This window comes from Symphalangus syndactylus, chromosome 11 (genome assembly GCF_028878055.3).
Source record: "Symphalangus syndactylus isolate Jambi chromosome 11, NHGRI_mSymSyn1-v2.1_pri, whole genome shotgun sequence".
Classification (NCBI taxonomy): Eukaryota; Metazoa; Chordata; class Mammalia; order Primates; family Hylobatidae; genus Symphalangus; species Symphalangus syndactylus.
Window position 1 is genome coordinate 66,059,849 of NC_072433.2, and position 20,425 is coordinate 66,080,273.

At 44.8% G+C, this 20,425-nt stretch overlaps 1 protein-coding gene across 4 annotated transcripts in view; it reads right to left on the bottom strand.

Annotated features, from left to right (window-relative positions):
• Positions 1-20,425, bottom strand: part of LHFPL2 (LHFPL tetraspan subfamily member 2) — a 160,877-nt gene that overhangs the window by 41,515 nt on the left and 98,937 nt on the right. The window contains exon 1 of one of the 4 annotated variants that reach the window (XM_063612167.1): positions 2,431-2,553. The exons of the other annotated variants lie outside the window; for them this stretch is intronic. The gene's annotated coding sequence lies outside the window, so the exon portion shown is untranslated. Of the gene's footprint in view, positions 1-2,430; positions 2,554-20,425 lie in introns of those variants that run through there. 4 annotated transcript variants of the gene reach the window in all.

A 20,425-nucleotide genomic window follows, 5' to 3' on the forward strand; every position in this document is an offset into this window, starting at 1 on the left:
GCACCATATCGTTCCTCCCTCAACAAAGTAAATTAAATAACCCAGAATAGTAGTGGGCTTGTGCCTAGCGCTTAAGGCTGCACATTTTAACATTCAACAATGCGCCCCAACCATCTGTAATCTTCTGAGCCCAAGTTGGGTCCACACAAAAACCCAGTGGAGGTGAGTGATTTTTTACCATGATATGCTATTATTATGTTATTGTCAATTGAATGCACTTCAAAAACCAAATGAGGAAGACAAGACAGCCCTCCATTCTTTCCTGAAGGAAGGCTACACAGCACCCTCCATGTGACCCCAACATCCAATCAAAGACATCACCGTGGCATCACTTTCCCGGGGAATTTTCACAAGATAAAATCGTCCACAGCCCAGCTTGGAAAAGAAAACTATTTGATGCCAATGTAGAAGGACCCAATAGGTAGCTGAGGTTAGAAATTTGAATAACAGGCAACAAATACAGAGTTGACTTAAAATACCCTAAACTATTCTGAGAAACCCCAGAAGGTTGAATGTTAAATTCGCTTTGTCAGAATTAATTTGGGAAATATTTGGTCCTCCTTGAAGGAGAACTCCAGTTCCCCAGCCAGCATTTTGTCAAGTCACCGTTTCCATCGCTGGCTCATGTCAGTGAGCAGTGTGAGTGACTAAGTGTTCCTCTCCCGCCTCGGCTGGGAGGATTAACATGGGGCCAAACACCTTGGAGACAGGAAAACAAACGAACCCAGTTACTATGTTTTTAACTCAGTTCTGTCTGGAAATCAGGAAGCAAGACTCTGAAGATCAAGCTTCGGGAAAGCTCTTAATGCTGATGAGGAGTTTTATTTTTTTTTCTCCAAAAGTTCAAATGAGAAGTCACTGAAAGCCTAGAAGTAAAGAAGGCTAATAAATGGCAACCGGACTTGCAGATTGCCCCTTGGGTGGTACAGTCAACAGCTGCTGCTCAGAACAACTTTTAACTCAAAAGGATCAGAAATTTGGACCAGCCTCCCATCTCATTATTTCACCAGATCCTTTTGTGTTCACGAACTTTGTATATAAAGTCCTCTGACTGGAAACAGATCTAGAAGGCCAGTTTCACTGCACTTCTAATGAAGTCAAGGGATGAAGAATTTCAGATTTTACTTCACAAAGAAAAAAAAAAAGATTGTGAAATTTTCAACTTTTAATATTACAACAGTTCCTAGTCCCAGCAAAAGACAGACTAAACAACATAATTCAGCTGGGAAAATCAGCTACCCATCTTGGTCCCCACCCTATCCCAAGCTTTATTTATTCAGATACATGACATTTACTGAACTGCCTGGATAAGAACATGAAGTCAGCAACACCTCTCATTCTGAATCCTGAGGAGTGTAAGCGATTAAGAGTAACATCCAATAGTCATTGATCTCTACTGTTTATTTCTCGTTTCTCAGTTCTGATAACCCTCCTTGATTTTCTGAACCTGGAGCTTCCAGCTATTTTCCATCTCTGAACCACCACTCTGTCTAAAATTGGATCTCTCTTTGGCTTAAGAGTGCTCCCAGCAACATAAAACAATACTGAAATGCTTAAACCAACGCATTTCATGTGGGCACTTAGTCAGAGAACTGTACCTGCTATGGCCTTCCAAGTTCTATTGTTCTAACTCAACGCTGCTGGCACATTCTCCATTTTATGCTCTAAGACTGTCCTTTATTGCAGGTGTCCCCAACCCCCAGGCCACGAACCAGTACCGGTCTGTGGCCTGTTAGGAACTGGGCTGCACAGCAGGAGGTAAGTGGTGGCGAGCCAGAATTACCACCTGAGCTCTGCCTCCTGTTAGATCAGCAGCCGCATTAGATTCTCACAGGAGCACAAACCCTATTGTGAACTGCATGTCCAAGGGATCCAGGTTGCATGCTCCTAATGAGAATCTAATACCTGATGATCTGAGACAGTTTCATCCCGAAACCATCCCACTCCACTATACATAGAAAAATTGTCTTCCACAAAACAGGTCCCTGGGGCCAAAAATGTTGGGGACCGTTGCTTTATTGTATTCATGTTAACTCATTACCATATTTGTACACTGGTTATAGAATGTGTTTCTGCAGCAATAACTAACAATGATGGTGCCATTTAGAGGCCCTACCAAAGCAGCAGGCACAGTGATATATGTGTATCTGCTAAATGCACTGCCCCTTAACTCCCTCACAGCTGTCAGGTAGGTGCTGCTATGTTTCACAAATAGGAAACTGAGGCACTGGCCATTTAAGTATATCAATAAATATAGAGCATTCCCTTCAACACCCGAGATAGTCACAAGCATCCACATTCAAAAGACGTTAATAAATACCGACAACCAAGATACGTCTATTTTAACCAACCTAACAGATAAAAACAGCTTGTTTTTTGAAAGCCAAATGTTAATTGGCAGAGCCCTGTCAAAGGCAAGTATTTTCATACTTTAAAAGTTTTGCCAGGTATGGTAGCTCATGCCTGTAATCCCAACACTTTGAGAAGCTGAGATGGAAGGATTGCTTGAGGCCAGGCGTTCAACAGCCTGGGCAACAAAACAAGACCAGGTCTCTGAAAAAAAAAAAAAAAAAAAAAAAATAATTAGCCAGACATGGTGGCACGCGCCTGTAGTCCCAGCTACACAGGAGGCTGAGGTGGGAGGATCACTTGAGCCCGGGGGTTCAAGGCTACAGTGAGCAATGACTGTGCCACTATACTCCAGCCTGAGCAACAGAGTGAGAACCTATTTCTAAATAAATAATAAGAATTAAATTAAAAGTTTGCCCAGACCAACACCTGGAATCCTGTAGCAGATGCCTTCATAAGAACTGAAAAGGACTCTTAGTGGTGACCTCGCTTTACTGTCACAGTATTCCTGTGAAAGGTTGAAAAGCAGAGATAAAGCATAACACTTTTCCCTGAAGCATGAAGCCACAGATTGCCTCTGGAAAGTATTTTGCAGTCTAGCAGTAAAGGGGGGTTGGTGCAGGATGGAGCCAGCCCATGCAGTGAGGCTGGCATGTAGCTGCATAAGAAAATGTTCACAGCTTTAAAAACAGAAAGCATTACATGACGAGACAGATGAAAGAATTTGTGAAACAAATCACTGAATTTTTGCAATATTAGAGAGTCTCAAGGAAGGAAATCATCTGACAGACTGAATCATAAATTTGTACAATGCAAGAATTTATAAAAGCATCAGGGTGTGAATCATACCCACAAAATGTTTTTTAATATCTTTGCAAAAATCAGGCTCACGAATGTACCAACTCTTCCAACAGCACTTGTCTTTTTATTTCAGGTATTAACTGATTTACAACTTATTAAAAAATTACAATAAAATCTATCTGCAAGACCAAAATTTGTGGAAACTAGAAGAAGAAAGGGGGAGAAAATAAACTAGTTCCCAGAATAGAAGACTGGGCAAATGCCATTTTGTACATACCAAGTTAAGCCATAAGATCCATTGGGCACATTTTTTTAGTAAATTACTCAAGGACACTCCAGTTCATAGCTAAACATCATCAGTAAAATTTTTTTCAAAATTGCAAATAATTTTTTAAATTTTTTAATTTTTTTAATTTAAAAAATGAGTTTCTCTGAAATACCAAGTGACTGTTAAAAATTATGAAAAAATTCTAACCCATGTCTCTAATAATCAAATTATACCATTAGTATTTAAAAACAGCAAATTAACCATTTTTGGTTTCACATATATGTGTGGCTTTGGTCTATTGTTTCTCTAACACTTCTTGTAGAAGCATAACCACTAAGAAAGTTCACATGAAATCAGGCTGAACCATAAACAGTCATCCCAAGAGATTTGTCTACACAGGAACAGGGTGCTGGGGAGTGAGTTCTCCCTAGATATGATGTATTTATTCATTTATTCCCTTCCCCAAAGGGTCCATCATGGAGTGAGGTCATTTGCCCTGAGTTCTACAGTAACTGATAAGGCCTTGTGAGTCAGTGGTTCTTCCCAGAAGTTCCACGCTCCATGGCTGCTGACTGTACCTATTGGGTCAGGCCTTATTAATCACTTTTATAACATGGACCCCAAACTGATCATAAGACTCTGACTACACAGACTCATCCTTGGTCACCAACAACACCTGTACCTGCCAGAGAATTCCATATGCAAATATGAAGATATGACTGCCCATTTATTCTGGAAGGATTAGGATCGTTTCTTACCAGTTATTGGGTGGCAGAAAGAATGCCCCATAGCCCCTGCCTTGACAACGGTGTCCCTTCAACCACAGGTTTACTCATTTCATCACCAGCAATGCAAGGATTTGGGTAAGCAGAGGGTAACATTTCCTTGGCAGAGACTGCTAGGTTCCTACCCAATACCCATTCTCCCCTTCTTCATTAACAGAACGTACGGCCAGGCCTGGCATAGAGTAGGACTCAGCAGAGGCACAACATTTAAGGGGGTGCAAAATGGTTCAATCATGATAAATAATATTTCATTATACAATATTCTTAAAATCAAAAACTTGAAAATTCACAATGAGCCGGGCATGGTGGCTCATGCCTATAATCCCAGCACTTTGGGAGGCTGAGGCAGGCCGATCACCTGAGGTTGGGAGTTCAGACCAGCCTGATCAACATGGAGAAACCCCGTCTCTACTTAAAATACAAAATTAGCCGGACATGGTGGTGCATGCCTGTAACCCCAGCTACTAGGGAGGCTGAGGCAGGAGAATCGCTTGCACCCGGGAGGCGGAGGTTGCAGTGAGCTGAGATCGCGCCACTGCACTCATTCGAGGCTGGGCAACAAGAGCAAAACTCCATCTCAAAAAAAAAAAAAAAAAAAAATTCACGATGAACAAAATGTCAATTTCTAAAATAAAGATAGCATCAGCATTCCTAATTTTTCTTTTTGCCTCAGGTTCCAGTATGGCACTGCTATACTGAAATAAAACATTCTTTACCTTGACGATTGAGTTTCTTGGTGCCCTCTTAAATTACGCACCAAAGGTGAATGTCTTACCGCACCTCAGTCCTGGCCCTGAATAAAACCCTACTTGATGGGGTAGCAATGGGCCCAGATCAAAAGCCTACATTTCTCAACCTCCTCTGCAGATACAGTGGCCAATGAGATGGGGACGGGCTTCTGTGAAAGCTCTTAAAAGGGATCTGACTCAGCTTCTTTCTTGAGATAGGGTCTGGATCTGTCACTCAAGCTGGAACGCAGTGGTACAATCTCGGCTCTTTGCAACCTCTGCCTCCTGGGCTCAAGCGATCCTCCCATCTCAGCCTCCTGTGTAGCTGGGGGTACAAGCAGCATTACCATGCCCAGCTAATTTTTTTTTTTTTTTTTGAGACAGAGTCTCACTCTGTCACCCAGGCTGGAATACAGTGGCACAATCTTGGCTCACTGCAACCTCCATCTCTCAGGTTCAAGTGATTCTCCTGCCCCAGCCTCCTGAGTAACTGGGATTACAGGCGCGTGTCACCACACCTGGCTAATTTTGTATTTTTAGTAGAAACGGGGTTTCACCATGTTGGCCAGGCTGGTCTCGAACTCCTGACCTCAAACGATCCACCTGCCTTGGCCTCCCAAAGTGCTGGGATTACAGGTGTGAGCCACTGAGCCCAGCCTAATTTTTGTATTTTTAGTAGAGATGGGGTTTTGCCATGTTGCCCAAGCTCATCTCGAACTCCTGGGCTCAAGCGATCCACCTGCCTTGGCCTCCTAAAGTCCTGGGATATGAGCCATTGCACCTAACCCTGACTCAACTTTGACCTTGGCTTTTCTCCTGCTAAGAGATGTGACCATAAAGGCTCCCGTGGTCATCTTACAGCCATGGGGGACTTAGGGAATGAAAGTCCTGTGCTATTGATGATTGAGCAGAAAGACATAAAGAGCCTGGGGCCCTGATGACATCATGAAGCTAACACTGTAGTCCACCTGCTTCGGGATCTCTTGTTACCTGGAAACAATAAAACTTTTAATTTGTTTAAAGCACCGTCATTAGGTTTCAGTTAATAACTGACACATGCAGTTCTTCACTGAGATACTAGGAATCCTGTTTTAAAAAACTGAATAATAAAACCATCACCATCATTTAAATGGGGCTGTTCTAGAGAAATGCCACCGAGATGCCACTCTTTCCATCTTATTAGCCAAAACACCAACCTTTTCACCCTGGCAATTCTAGGGTCAGTTTACTATTATGATGTTGGTTTCACTGGCCTTTCAAGTAATGTCAGAGACAAAAATCAGGGAGGGGCAGGGATTAGAAACGTTTTGCCCGATGGTGAGCCAGGCTGACAGCACGTGGGCCTGCTGCACGTGGACAAGGGGACACACCAAGTGGGGCCCGTTGTTTCAACAACCCTGTCCTGCTGCAGACTGGGCGGTGGCCACTGACTTCAGGGACCATCTCTTGTCCTCTCTCCTCTCCCTCTCTGAGTCCACTCACAGCCTTACCGATGTGGTTGAGTAGACCAAACCCTCTGCCTCCTCAGGACGCTAGGGATTTACTGCTCTACAGGGGTGAAAACAAACTCCTTAGGTCCAGGTCAGTGCCGCCAGCTTTTCACAAGCCAAGATTCCAGAAGACATCTCCCCCATTCCTGATACTGCTCCCAACAAAAGAGGAACATCACTACATGAAGATAGAGGCTGAGGAGCACTGAACTTTGAGCCTTCACTGTAGGATGTTTTTAAAGAAATGAAGCTTTGTTCTATCTATTAGGTATGAGAGTAATGCCAATCATATGAACAAAGTGCTGCCTGGTGAAATTCCTTAGAAGACTTATGATAAATGCATATGAGAAGAAACAGTAATGAACAAGTATTAGTTTGTAAAAGTCCTGTTCACGCTGTGAGAGTAGGGGATGGGCGGTGTAGGATGCTATGGAAAAGGTAAATACAAGCACAGCTCCTCTATCTCCTTGAACGAAAGACAGAGGGAAAAACACCCCCTATGGCTAGAACGATGTCAGTGCTTGAACTAAAGGTTTATAATCTAAGATCAGAGCCCCGTTTTCAGCAGAAGAAATGCAAGCATCATTTACATTTCTCCCTGCTTGTATGGGCTAAGTCATAAGCCATGTGCCAAAACCCTCATCTGCAGGATCAGCTCTGAAAAGAGAAAAAGAACTCTGCCAAGCATTTATCAACACCTGAAATTGTTGCTTTCATTCCCAGAACTGAAGCTGTTTTATTGAATTTTTTAAACCTGAGGTCCACCACTCCCCTCCAAATCTACAGGCCCTGCCTTGGGTTTTAAACCATTGCTCTAAGAAAGAAAAAAGATGCCAGAGAGGCTATTAGTGCAAGAGAGGAGTGGAGGCCTGAGCCCTCCCGCAGTCCAGCAGATGCCAAATGCTCCAGCGAGGAGCTTCGCGCGACCTTCCCCCGACCACTCAGGAGAGCAGGACTCCATAGGAAGGCCCAGCAAGGAGACACAACCAGTCCATCCAATCACCAATGCTGGGGCAGGGAGAGGATGGATATGACAACAATGAGGCTGGACCCGCTGCCCCAGGAGGGTACACGTCAGGGGCTCTCAGGGGTCCAGACACCTGGCTGTACAGTCCCCTGGAGTCCCTCCTGGAGGGACAGCAGAGGGGGCTCTCAGGAGCCATAGATGGAGAGAACAACAGAGGCGGCCCCCAGGCCTGGGCCCCCCGGTGTGCTCCACAGAGAGGACAGGAAGCACAGGCCTCCTGGGAATCACCACGACGCCCAGAGGGAGAATGGCCTGGGAGTCCAGGGAGCTGCTCTGCCTCCAGCCATGTGTCCTTGGGCAGGCTGCACTGCTCTTCCAGGGCCTCAACGGGCTCCCCCACAAAGGACAGGGCTGTGAGCAAAGGAGTGGCTGCAGGACCCTCACAGCTCCCATGTCTGTGACTCCCCGATTCCGCGGCCTCCACCGCCCTCCCCAGCGCTGACTCACTCTGATGTCTTGTGACTGCTGGGTTTTCTTTTCCTGACTCAATGCAAAATAGGAACAGAACAGTGGAACTCCAGACATGGGGCCCATCTTCCCTCCTTCCCATGTCACTGAAGCAGCCCCACGTCCTTGAGGGAAGCAACGGCCTCAGCTTTGGCTTCCAGGCTGTCACCGAAGGCCCCGAGCCTCCTCAGCCCAAACAGGCAGTGTTTTGTCAGGAGGCCTCATCAACAGGAAATGGTGCCATGAAATCACAGCAAGCGCCTCCACTCCCAGCCACCATTGCTGTCCTGGCAAAACTCCCCAGTCCTGCCAACATGCGTGGGAGGGGGTAGAGGCAGGGGCAAGGCCTGGGGAGAAGCACTGCCAAAGTCACACGGCCGCCTCAACTTCAGCTTTGCAGATCGCAGAATATTATTTTTTGCCCTCTACTGTAAGTCCACGGCAAAAACTTAAAAGCTTTAATGGCATTTTGTCATAAGCTGAACAAGTTTGTTGGAATGTAGGGAAAAAACCCTACTTCTTAGGAGGAAAGAGAAAGCCCATTTTCTAGTGTCCCAGAACTGCTTCCATTACGTTTTCGTCCTCTGAGTCCCACAAGAGGAAATGAGGCTTCATCTGAACCCCAAGCCACATCACAAGGTCGGACATCAAGGAGTGGTGTCGCCAGAGCAGGCCATTTGCTGAGGGGCTGCACGGACAGTCTGAACTGGCACTAAACCGAGCGCCCAAGTAGGCAGGGGCCTGGCCTTCCACCCACCTCCTCTCTGAGCAAATCAGGGAGGACAGACACAGACAGACAGACACCCCTCAGATTCCCCGGATCTGGAGCTTCCTCCCTTCCCATCTCACCCCCTGCTGCCTGCCTCATCTCTCAGTGCTTCCCAAAGGGAAGAGGGAATTGTCCATGATGGCTAGTGTGAGGGGAGGAATAAAGGAGAGCAAAGACGACCTAGGACCCCCTCTCCCACCAGAGCCACACAAAGCCAGAGCAGCCAGGGGACAGTAAAAGGGCCAGGAGACAGAAGGCCCCTCCCTCACCGTCAGCCCCCAGCGCTGTCTCCTCCCAGCCTTGCTCCACCTGCTAGCTCAGCTCCCACCCTGCCGCTGATTCTGCAGTAGGTGGGTGAAGCTGAGACCCGCTCCCCACCAAGCCCCTGGAGCTCCTATCTAGCCCTGACACTGCCGCATGGCTGCAGCTCCCTTATGGCAGGGGGAACACCTTGGGGGCGGGCAGGCTGTGGCTCCTCCCGGACCTGACCTCAACATTTCACATGACAACAGGTGCCAGACTCTGACACGAACTCACAACAACCTATAGATTAGAATCAAAATCACAAGTGGGAGCCCCCCAGTCTCAGAGTTCTGAGCCTCAGAATAACTGTCCATGCCCTACGGGGACCTAGGCATTCTCCATGGGGACATGGGAGTCACACGGCGTGTGGGACACCTGTGCAGAGGTATTCCTGGCCTTTCTTTTATGAAGATCACCAGTCACAGCTTTCACACCAGACCTAACTAACGCTTATCAGGAGCCCATACCAAGAACAGACCAACGCAATAGAGTCTGAAAAAGGCCCCAGTGGCTGAATGTGATCCCATGGAGAGTGGGGGGATCAGAAACAGCTCACGGGATGCAGAACTCATTTCGGGGCTGGGGACGGGAGGATGCCATATCCAAGTGGCGCTTGGCCGCGGCACTGTAAATGGCTGTTGCCTCTACTGTCCAGATGCAAGCAGTCGGCCGGGCGCCCAGCAAAAGACCCAACCAGAGGAAAGCCCTCCACGAAAATAGGCGAGCGTCACTTACTCCTTGCCTCTGGGATAAATCTCAACAACTCATAGAACCAACACAAGTTCTGGCCTTTTTCTCTCCCAAACGTGGCCTTGTCTAATTTGTTCTCCAAGAGACCACAGAGCCCAGTAAGAACTCTGGCCTCTCAAGGAATGGTTTTATTCTTCCCCAAAGGGAAAAACTACCTACATCCTCATGAAAATTTTAAATGACCAAAATGATTTTTACCCCACAGTTTCCACATCTGGGCCATTCTTCTGCCCTTAGAATTCTGGTAAAGCCTGTTCCATTATTTTAGGAGAGTCTCAGTTATTCATCAGCTAGCTCAGGGCTGTGTTTTTCTGAACTAAGTCATTACATCTATTATACAATTTTCAGATTCTACCCAGCCATATGCATTTTTACCAGTAAAATCATAATATACAACACTTGTAATCTTGTCCTTATATAAGTGCCACCACCACCATGCAGCAAAAACATCATAGTATGACAATATGACAAGAAACAGCTGTCAAACACTGGCTTTTTTCCAGCTTCAGCCAAATTCAGTAAAAATTGAGCAGAGTAACTCCCTTGTGTGTTCACCTTCAGTCTTCCTCAAAGCCCTGAAGATCACAGAAGCGCTCCAGCCCCTTGCTCCTCTAAGTGTGCTCCCTGGACCAGCAGCATCGGTGGCACCTAGGAGCTTGTGAGAACTGCAGAAGCTCAGATCCCAACCCAGACCCACTGAATCGGAATCTGCATTTCACATTCATAGGCATGTTGAAGTTTAAGAAGCGCTGCTCTACGACTGTCCTCTTCCCACTCATTCCCTATACACATGCTGTGGTCCCAGATCTGAGATCCACCTCTGCTCCCTGGAGGCCGCTGAAGCTTTCTCCGAGGGGCCCAGCTGCCATGGCAACATCACTCTGGCTGGCATTCCACCCACCTGGCTGCACCCTGGCCCCATCAGCTGCCTCAAGGCGATGTTTGTCCCAGATAGTTAGAAATGTGCAAGGCTTCTTGCCCCCCAAAAATGGCTATTCATGGAAAAAAAAATATCTATTTTGGGGTGGAGCCAAGATGGCCGAATAGGAACAGCTCTAGTCTACAGCTCCCAGCCTGAGCGACACAGAAGACGGGTGATTTCTGCATTTCTGTTTGAGGTACCGGTTTCATCTCACTAGGGAGTGCCTAACAGTGGGTTCAGGACAGTCGGTGAAGCGCACTGTGCACGAGCCCAAGCAGGGCGAGGCATTGCCTCATTTGGGAAGCGCAAGGGGTCAGGGAGTTCCCTTTCCTAGTCAAAGAAAGGGGTAACAGATGGCACCTGGAAAATCGGGTCAGTCCCACCCTAATACTGTGCTTTTCCAACGGGCCTGGAAAACGGCACACTAGGAGATTGTGTCCCGCACCTGGCTTGGAGGGTCCTATGCCCACGGAGTCTCGCTGATTGCTAGCACAGCAGTCTGAGATCAAACTGCAAGGTGGCAGCGAGGCTGGGGGAGGGGTGCCCGCCATTGCCCAGGTTTTCTTAGGTAAACAAAGCAGCCAGGAAGCTCGAACTGGGTGGAGCCCACCACAGCTCAAGGAGGCCTGCCTGCCTCTGTAGGCTCCACCTCTGGGGGCAGGGCACAGACAAACAAAAATTCAGCAGGAACCTCTGCAGACTTAAATGTCCCTGTCTGACTGACAGCTTTGAAGAGAGTAGTGGTTCTCCCAGCACGCAGCTGGAGATCTGAGAACGGACAGACTGCCTCCTAAAGTGGGTCCCTCACCCCCAAGCAGCCTAACTGGGAGGCACCCCCCAGTAGGGACAGACTGTCACCTCACTCGGCCGGGTACTCCTCTGAGACAAAACTTCCAAAGGAACTATCAAACAGCTGAATTTGTGGTCTCACGAAAATCTGCTGTTCTGCAGCCACCACTGCTGACACCCAGCCAAACAGGGTCTGGAGTGGACCTCTAGCAAACTCCAACAGACCTGCAGCTGAGAGTCCTGTCTGGTAGAAGGAAAACTAACAAACAGAAAGGACATCCACACCAAAAACCCATCTGTACATCACCATCATCAAAGACCAAAAGTAGATAAAACCACAAAGATGGGGAAAAAACAGAGCAGAAAAACTGGAAACTCCAAAAAGCAGAGCACCTCTCCTCCTCCAAAGGAACGCAGTTCCTCACCAGCAACGGAACAAAGCTGGACGGAGGAGGACTTTGACGAGTTGAGAGAAGAAGGCTTCAGATGATCAAACTACTCTGAGCTATGGGAGGAAATTCAAAACAACAGCAAAGAAGTTAAAAACTTTGAAAAAAAATTAGACGAATTGATAACCAGAATAACCAATGGAGAGAAGGGCTTAAAGGAGCTGATGGAGCTGAAAGACAAGTATCGAGAACTACACGAAGATTGCAGAAGCCTCGGTAGCAGATGCGATCAACTGGAAGAAAGGGTATCGCTCATGGAAGATGAAATGAATGAAATGAAGCAAGAAGGGAAGTTTAGAGAAAAAAGAACAAAAAGAAATGAACAAAGCCTCCAAGAAATTTGGGACTATGTGAAAAGACCAAACCTACGTCTGATTGGTGTACCTGAAAGTGACGGGGAGAATGGAATCAAGTTGGAAAACACTCTGCAGGATATTATCCAGGAGAACTTCCCCAATCTAGCAAGGCAGGCCAACATTGAGATTCAGGAAATACAGAGAACGCCACAAAGATACTCCTCGAGAAGAGCAATTCCAAGACACATAATTGTCAGATTCACCAAAGTTGAAATGAAGGAAAAAATATTAAGGGCAGCCAGAGAGAAAGGTCAGGTTACCCACAAAGGGAAGCCCATCAGACTAACAGCTGATCTCTCAGCAGAAACTCTACAAGCCAGAAGAGAGTGGGGGTCGATATTCAACATTCTTAAAGAAAAGAATTTTCAACCCAGAATTTCATATCCAGCCAAACTAAGCTTCATAAGTGAAGGAGAAATAAAATACTTTACAGACAAGCAAACGCTGAGTGATTTTGTCACCACCAGGCCTGCCCTAAAAGAGCTCCTGAAGGAAGCACTAAACATGGAAAGAAACAACCGGTACCAGCCCCTGCAAAAACATGCCAAATTGTAAAGACCATCAAGGCTAGGAAGAAACTGCATCAACTAACGAGCAAAATAACCAACTAACATCATAATGACAGGATCAGATTCACACATAACAATATTAACTTTAAATGTAAATGGGCTAAATGCTCCAATCAAAAGACACAGACTGGCAAACTGGATAAGGAGTCAGGACCCATTAGTGTGCTGTATTCAGGAAACCCATCTCACATGCAGAGACACACATAGACTCAAAGTAAAGGGATGGAGGAAGATCTATCAAGCAAATGGAAAACAAAAAAAGGCAGGGGTTGCAGTCCTAGTCTCTGATAAAATAGACTTTAAACCAACAAAGATCAAAAGAGACAAAGAAGGCCATTACATAATGGTTAAAGGGATCAATTCAACAAGAAGAGCTAACTATCCTAAATATATATGCACCCAACACAGGAGCACCCAGATTCATAAAGCAAGTCCTGAATGACCTACAAAGGGACTTAAACTCCCACACAATAATAATGGGAGATTTTAACACCCCACTGTCAACATTAGACAGATCAACGAGACAGAAAGTTAACAAGGATATCCAGGAATTGAACTCAGCTCTGCACAAAGTGGACCTAATAGATATCTACAGAACTCTCCACCCCAAATCAACAGAATATACATTTTTTTCAGCACCACACCACACCTATTCCAAAATTGATCACATAGTTGGAAGTAAAGCTCTCCTCAGCAAATGTAAAAGAACAGAGATTATAACAAACTTTCTCTCAGACCACAGTGCAATCAAACTAGAACTCAGGATTAAGAAACTCACTCAAAACCGCTCAACTACATGGAAACTGAACAACCTGCTCCTGAATGACTATTGGGTACATAATGAAATGAAGGCAGAAATAAAGATGTTCTTTGAAACCAACAAGAACAAAGACACAACATACTAGAATCTCTGGGACACATTCAAAGCAGTGTGTAGAGGGAAATTTATAGCACTAAATGCCCACAAGAGAAAGCAGGAAAGATCCAAAATTGACACCCTAGCATCACAATTAAAAGAACTAGAAAAGCAAGAGCAAACACATTCAAAAGCTAGCAGAAGGCTAGAAATAACTAAAATCAGAGCAGAACTGAAGGAAATAGAGACACAAAAAACCCTTCAAAAAATTAATGAATCCAGGAGCTGGTTTTTTGAAAAGATCAACAAAATTGATAGACCGCTAGCAAGACTAATAAAGAAGAAAAGAGAGAAGAATCAAATAGATGCAATAAAAAGTGAAAAAGGGGATATCACCACCGATCCCACAGAAATACAATCTACTATCAGAGAATACTACAAACACCTCTACGCAAATAAACTAGAAAATCTAGAAGAAATGGATAAATTCCTTGACAAATACACCCTCCCAAGACTAAACCAGGAAGAAGTTGAATCTCTGAAAAGGCCAACAACAGGCTCTGAAACTGTGGCAATAATCAATAGCTTACCAACCAAAAAGAGTCCAGGACCTGATGGATTCACAGCCGAATTCTACCAGAGGTACAAGGAGGAACTGGTACCATTCCTTCTGAAACTATTCCAATCAATAGAAAAAGAGGGAATTCTCCCTAACACATGTTATGAAGCCAGCATCATCCTGATACCAAAGCCTGGCAGAGACATAACCAAAAAAGAGAATTTCAGAGCAATATCCTTGATGAACATTGATGCAAAAATCCTCAATAAAATACTGGCAAACCGAATCCAGCAGCACATCAAAAAGCTTATACACCATGATCAAGTGGGCTTCATCCCTGGGATGCAAGGCTGGTTCAACATACGCAAATCAATAAACATAATCCAGCATATAAACAGAACCAAAGACAAAAACCACATGATTATCTCAATAGATGCAGAAAAGGCCTTTGACAAAATTCAACAACCCTTCATGCTAAAAACTCTCAATACATTAGGTATTGATGGGACGTATCTCAAAATAGTAAGAGCTATCTATGACAAACCCACAGCCAATATCATACTGAATGGGCAAAAACTGGAAGCATTCCCTTTGAAAACTGGCACAAGACAGGGATGCCCTCTCTCACCACTCCTATTCAACATAGTGCTGGAAGTTCTGGCCAGAGCAATCAGGCAGGAGAAGGAAATAAAGGGTATTCAATTAGGAAAAGAGGAAGTCAAATTGTCCCTGTTTGCAGATGACATGATTGTATATCTAGAAAACCCCACTGTCTCAGCCCAAAATCTCCTTAAGCTGATTAGCAACTTCAGCAAAGTCTCAGGATACAAAATCAATGTACAAAAATCACAAGCATTCTTGTACACCAATCACAGACAAACAGAGAGCCAAATCATGAGTGAACACCCATTCACAATTGCTTCAAAGAGAATAAAATACCTAGGAATCCAACTTACAAGGGATGTGAAGGACCTCTTCAAGGAGAACTACAAACCACTGCTCAATGAAATAAAAGAGGATACAAACAAATGGAAGAACATTCCATGCTCATGGGTTGGAAGAATCAATATCGTGAAAATGGCCATACTGCCCAAGGTAATTTATAGATTCAATGCCATCCCCATCAAGCTACCAATGACTTTCTTCACAGAATTGGAAAAAACTACTTTAAAGTTCATATGGAACCAAAAAAAGAGCCCGCATCGCCAAGTCAATACTAAGCCAAAAGAACAAAACTGGAGGCATCACGCTACCTGACTTCAAACTATACTACAAGGCTACAGTAACCAAAACAGCATGGTACTGGTACCACAACAGAGACATAGATCAATGGAACAGAACAGAGCCCTCAGAAATGATGCCGCATACCTACAACTATCTGATCTTTGACAAACCTGACAAAAACAAGAAATGGGGAAATGATTCCCTAGTTAATAAATGGTGCTGGGAAACTGGCTAGCCATATGTAGAAAGCTGAAACTGGATCCCTTCCTTACACCTTATACAAAAATTAATTCAAGATGGATTAAAGACTTAAATGTTAGACCTAAAACCATTAAAATCCTACAAGAAAACCTAGGCAATACCATTCAGGACATAGGTGTGGGCAAGGACTTCATGTCTAAAACACCAAAAGCAATGGCAACAAAAGCCAAAATTGACAAATGGGATCTCATTAAACTAAAGAGCTTCTGCACAGCAAAAGAAACTACCATCAGAGTGAACAGGCAACCTACAGAATGGGAGAAAATTTTTGCAACCTACTCATCTGACAAAAGGCTAATATCCAGAATCTACAATGAACTCAAACAAATTTACAAGAAAAAAACAAACAACCCCATCAAAAAGTGGGCGAAGGACATGAACAGACACTTCTCAAAAGAAGGCATTTATGCAGCCAAAAAACACATGAAAAAATGCTTTCATCACTGGCCATGAGAGAAATGCAAATCAAAACCACAATGAGATACCATCTCACACCAGTTAGAATGGCCATTATTAAAAAGTCAGGAAACAACAGGTGCTGGAGAGGATGTGGAGAAATAGGAACACTTTTACACTGTTGGTGGGACTGTAAACTAGTTCAACCATTGTGGAAGTCAGTGTGGCGATTCCTCAGGGATCTAGAACTAGAAATACCATTTGACCCAGACATCCCATTACTGGGTATATACCCAAAGGACTATAAATCATGTTGCTATAAAGACACATGCACACGTATGTTTATTGCGGCACTATTCACAATAGCAAAGACTTGGAACCAACCCAAATGTCCAACAATGATAGACTGGATTAAGAAAATGTGGCACATATACACCATGGAATACTATGCAGCCATAAAAAATGATGAGTTCATGTCCTTTGTAGGGACATGGATGAAACTGGAAAACATCATTCTCAGTAAACTATGCAAGGACAAAAAAGCAAACACCGCAGGTTCTCACTCATAGGTGGGAATTGAAAAATGAGAACTCATGGACACAGGAAGGGGAACATCACACTCCGGGGACTGTTGTGGGGTGGGGGGACGGGGGAGGGACAGCATTAGGAGATATACCTAATGCTAAATGAGGAGTTAATGGGTGCAGCAAAACAACATGACACATGGATATGTAACAAACCTGCACATTGTGCACACGTACCCTAAAACCTAAAGTATAATAATAAAAAATAAAAAATAAAAAAATAAAAAATAAAAATAAATCTATTTTTAGGTGTCAACTGCCAGCCCATCCTGGCTCACCCAGTCTCTCTCCTCCCACTTGCCCAATTAGAAAGATTATATTGTTTCCTGGCATACAATTCCAAGGGCATTGGACACAGGCAGGGGACCCGGAGAAGAGATCCAAGAACAGCTCTTAGTGAATGGAAACAAGATGATTTCTGCTCAAAGCAATTACCTCAGCACCCACCCTTTCCTCCCACATGGACCCCACGTTGAAGAGGCGCCAAGGCCACGTGGAAGTAACAGAACACTAACATATGCAAGACATATTTTTCACCCTCGAAATTTAACAGAAAGAAGGGAGAGCTAATCAGTTAACTCTCCCTTTATCCCACCCAAGTTGAAAGCTTGATATTTTAATCCCAACTTCCCAGATGACAGAGGGATACATCCAAGTTTTCTTAAGTAGAGGAGAGGAGTGTGCATTAAAAGGATATAAAATGCGAAAGTTTCTCACCTAGCTCAAATTCTGACTTTTAGGGGAAACCTGGAAATGGCCATAAACACATGATTTACCTGTCTTGGGGCGCTACAGGGATGGGGAATATGTGAGGCCATTTCCCTTTTCTTTGCTCACAGTAGATGGCACTACTTCATCACAGTACTTTCCCCTACTCAGCCTAGAGGCTGCTTTAGAATCTTTTCAATAGAGCCCCTAGTCCTGCAGCATCTCAGAGCCATCTGCAACTCCTGAATCAGGATCTATATTTTAACAAGATCCCCAGGTGATTCACAGACACACTGAAGTTTACGAAAGGCTGATGTGGGCTGCAGTCACCTGATGTAGACTGACAAAGTGAGATATACTCGCTGCTCCTAGTCTGTTATTCTGGGGGTTCCAACGTTCATGTCTCAATTTCTACTCCTACTTCTCCAAAGATTTCAAACCGAAGCCTTATATACAACAGGTGGTTCATTAAACTTTTTTTTAAAATTAATTGCAAACATTCAAAGATTGGAGAATAAATGTAAAATTGCCAGGTTCTTTGCTTTTCTAGGGGGAAAAATCTCAGTGCACTTATCAATACTGGGCCCACATGTCAACATCGCAACAGGTGGTTAGAGGTAAGAAGTGGCTGCTCTGTTAGACACGACATAGTATGTCCAGTTTGTCTCAGTCTCCAATACTTCATATTGCCTCACACCACCCTGTCTTACTCATTCCTGCTATCTACCTGAATGTGTGACTATACCACAGGAGAGACTACAGTTGTGTCCAAAATCAACAACAAGAACACCTGCCCATGACACCATCACCGGCAGGTGCTTATTCTTTCCACTGACTCTGAAGGTGAGCAGCCACACCTGCACAGGCACAGTTTCACTTTCTCCAAATGATCCCTGTGTGGGGACAGGGGCACCCACACTATAAGCTGCCCCTTCATATAGTCCCATTGTCTTTGAGAAGCACAGGTTGCCTCAGGTCTGCAGCCACACACCACATATCCTTGGTATTGTCCAGTGACCTAGCACCAACCACATACCAGAAAGCATAATCCTTAAGAGCATGAGCCATAGTCTGCAACCTACTTCAGATTCCTAGCTCTGCTCTCCAATGGTGACATAATGACCCTAGGCAAGGCACTTGACCCCTGCTATGATGTGAATGATGATTCCCACCAAAATTCATGCTGAAATCCCCCATGAAATGCTATTAAGAGGTATGGCCTTTGAGAGGTAATTAAGTCATGAGAGTCCCACCCTCACTGATGGGATCAGCATCCTTCCAAAAGGGCTTGGGGTTGAAGGGAGTGCCTGTGTACCCTCCTGCCCTCGGCCATGTGAAGACACAATAGCAAGGTGCTGTCTTGAAAGCGGATAGCAGCCGTCACCCAACACCACTGCCGGCACCTTGGTCTTGGACCTCCCATACTCCAGAACTGTCCGAAATAAATGTCTGTTCTTTAAAATTACCCAGACTGAGGTATTTTGTTATAGCAGGAACTAAGTGAATTAAGTGAACTAAGTGAACCCCTCAAGACAACCCCTGAAGCCTGTTTCCTTATCTGTGAACTTGGAGGTGGCACTTAGCTTACTATTTCATGAGTTACTCTGAGAAATAAAAGATGGTGAAGTGCTCAGCATACAGTATATCGTACGCACTCAGTTAAGGTGGTTACTGCTATTATTACACATGGTGCTCAACAGGTGTTTGTTAACTGACTTTTCCATCATCTTAGACTATCCCACCTTGTACTGAAACTGAGGACTTCCAAACCCCCCACACCATCACCTAGGGATAGGAATGAGGCTCTGCAGTCTGTGGGGTCTCCGGACAGGCTGCCCACATCAGCATCTGAGTTGGTGGGATGCAGTCCTAAAACCACAAAGCCTGCTAAGCCACACTGGGCATTTTTCTTGCCCCACTAACAACTTCTACATGAACAAGGCAAGCCTTTTGCTTTCTTTTTTTTTTTTAAGTTAGCATTTTCATTTGCTTCCCTTCAAAGTTACTAAGGTATATTTTTAAATTCCATTCTGGCCATACAAATCTCTCCCTTCTCTGATCTCCCACTGTGCTCTGTTAGGACCACACAGTCGAGCATTTAATGTTCTCTCAATATTTCATATAGGCTGTATGAGTCTCTAGAAGAATTCTAAATGGCCTCCAGAGGTGACTGGCAGAGTGTGTTACCAATGGAAGTTTTTAGAACTGCACACACGTACACAATTTTTCTTTTGGGCAAAACAGACTTTTTTTGCACTAGCAAAGTGCTAAGCAATGGAATCAACAAAATACATACTGCGCCCATCAATACCCACTGCCTGTACGCTAAGAGACATGTTTTATGTTAACTGAACTATGAAATGGACTCTTCCAGTTTTCTTTGGTATAATAAATGAAAAAGGACTGAATTGGGTCACTGTCTTGTTTGTTTGTTTCCTTAAAAAGGGACTGGAGATGATGTCTGTCTGGGCTGCAGCATTTTATCTGCCAATGCTGCAAAACTGACGGAAAAAACATGATGTATTTTTCCAAAAACAACGGTTTCATGCAAGTTCCTCCTTTCGGTTCCAAAATATCAGTCACTGATTGCAACAGGCCTCAGATCCTGGCCTCAGCCATCCTTTTCAGGAACCACCATAGCCTCCCATTCATGGCCTTCAGAACACATAGGGCCACCAGCAGGAACTGGCAGAGAGGGGCCCCACACTGGTGATGGTAGGTCTCTGAGATGGGAAGCCGGAGAGGAGCGTGGGAGAATTCCTGGCACCTGTGGTCCAAGGCATTTATTCAAGCATCCTGTCACTGCTGCCCCTCTGCAACCAGCTTTGACTTGCTGGAACAACTACCAATGTCACTGCATTAACCACAGCCCTGGACAACAGCTCCTCCTCCATGGGGCAGACAATGGCTTATTGAAGCGCCTCTCTGGGGCTGGTTTGGAATGAGCTGCTTGTCTGAATGAAAACAGCCCTGCTGAGCAACCCCTAACTTGCAATGGGGACACAGGGGGTTTTCATCCCACATTCTTGGCCTTT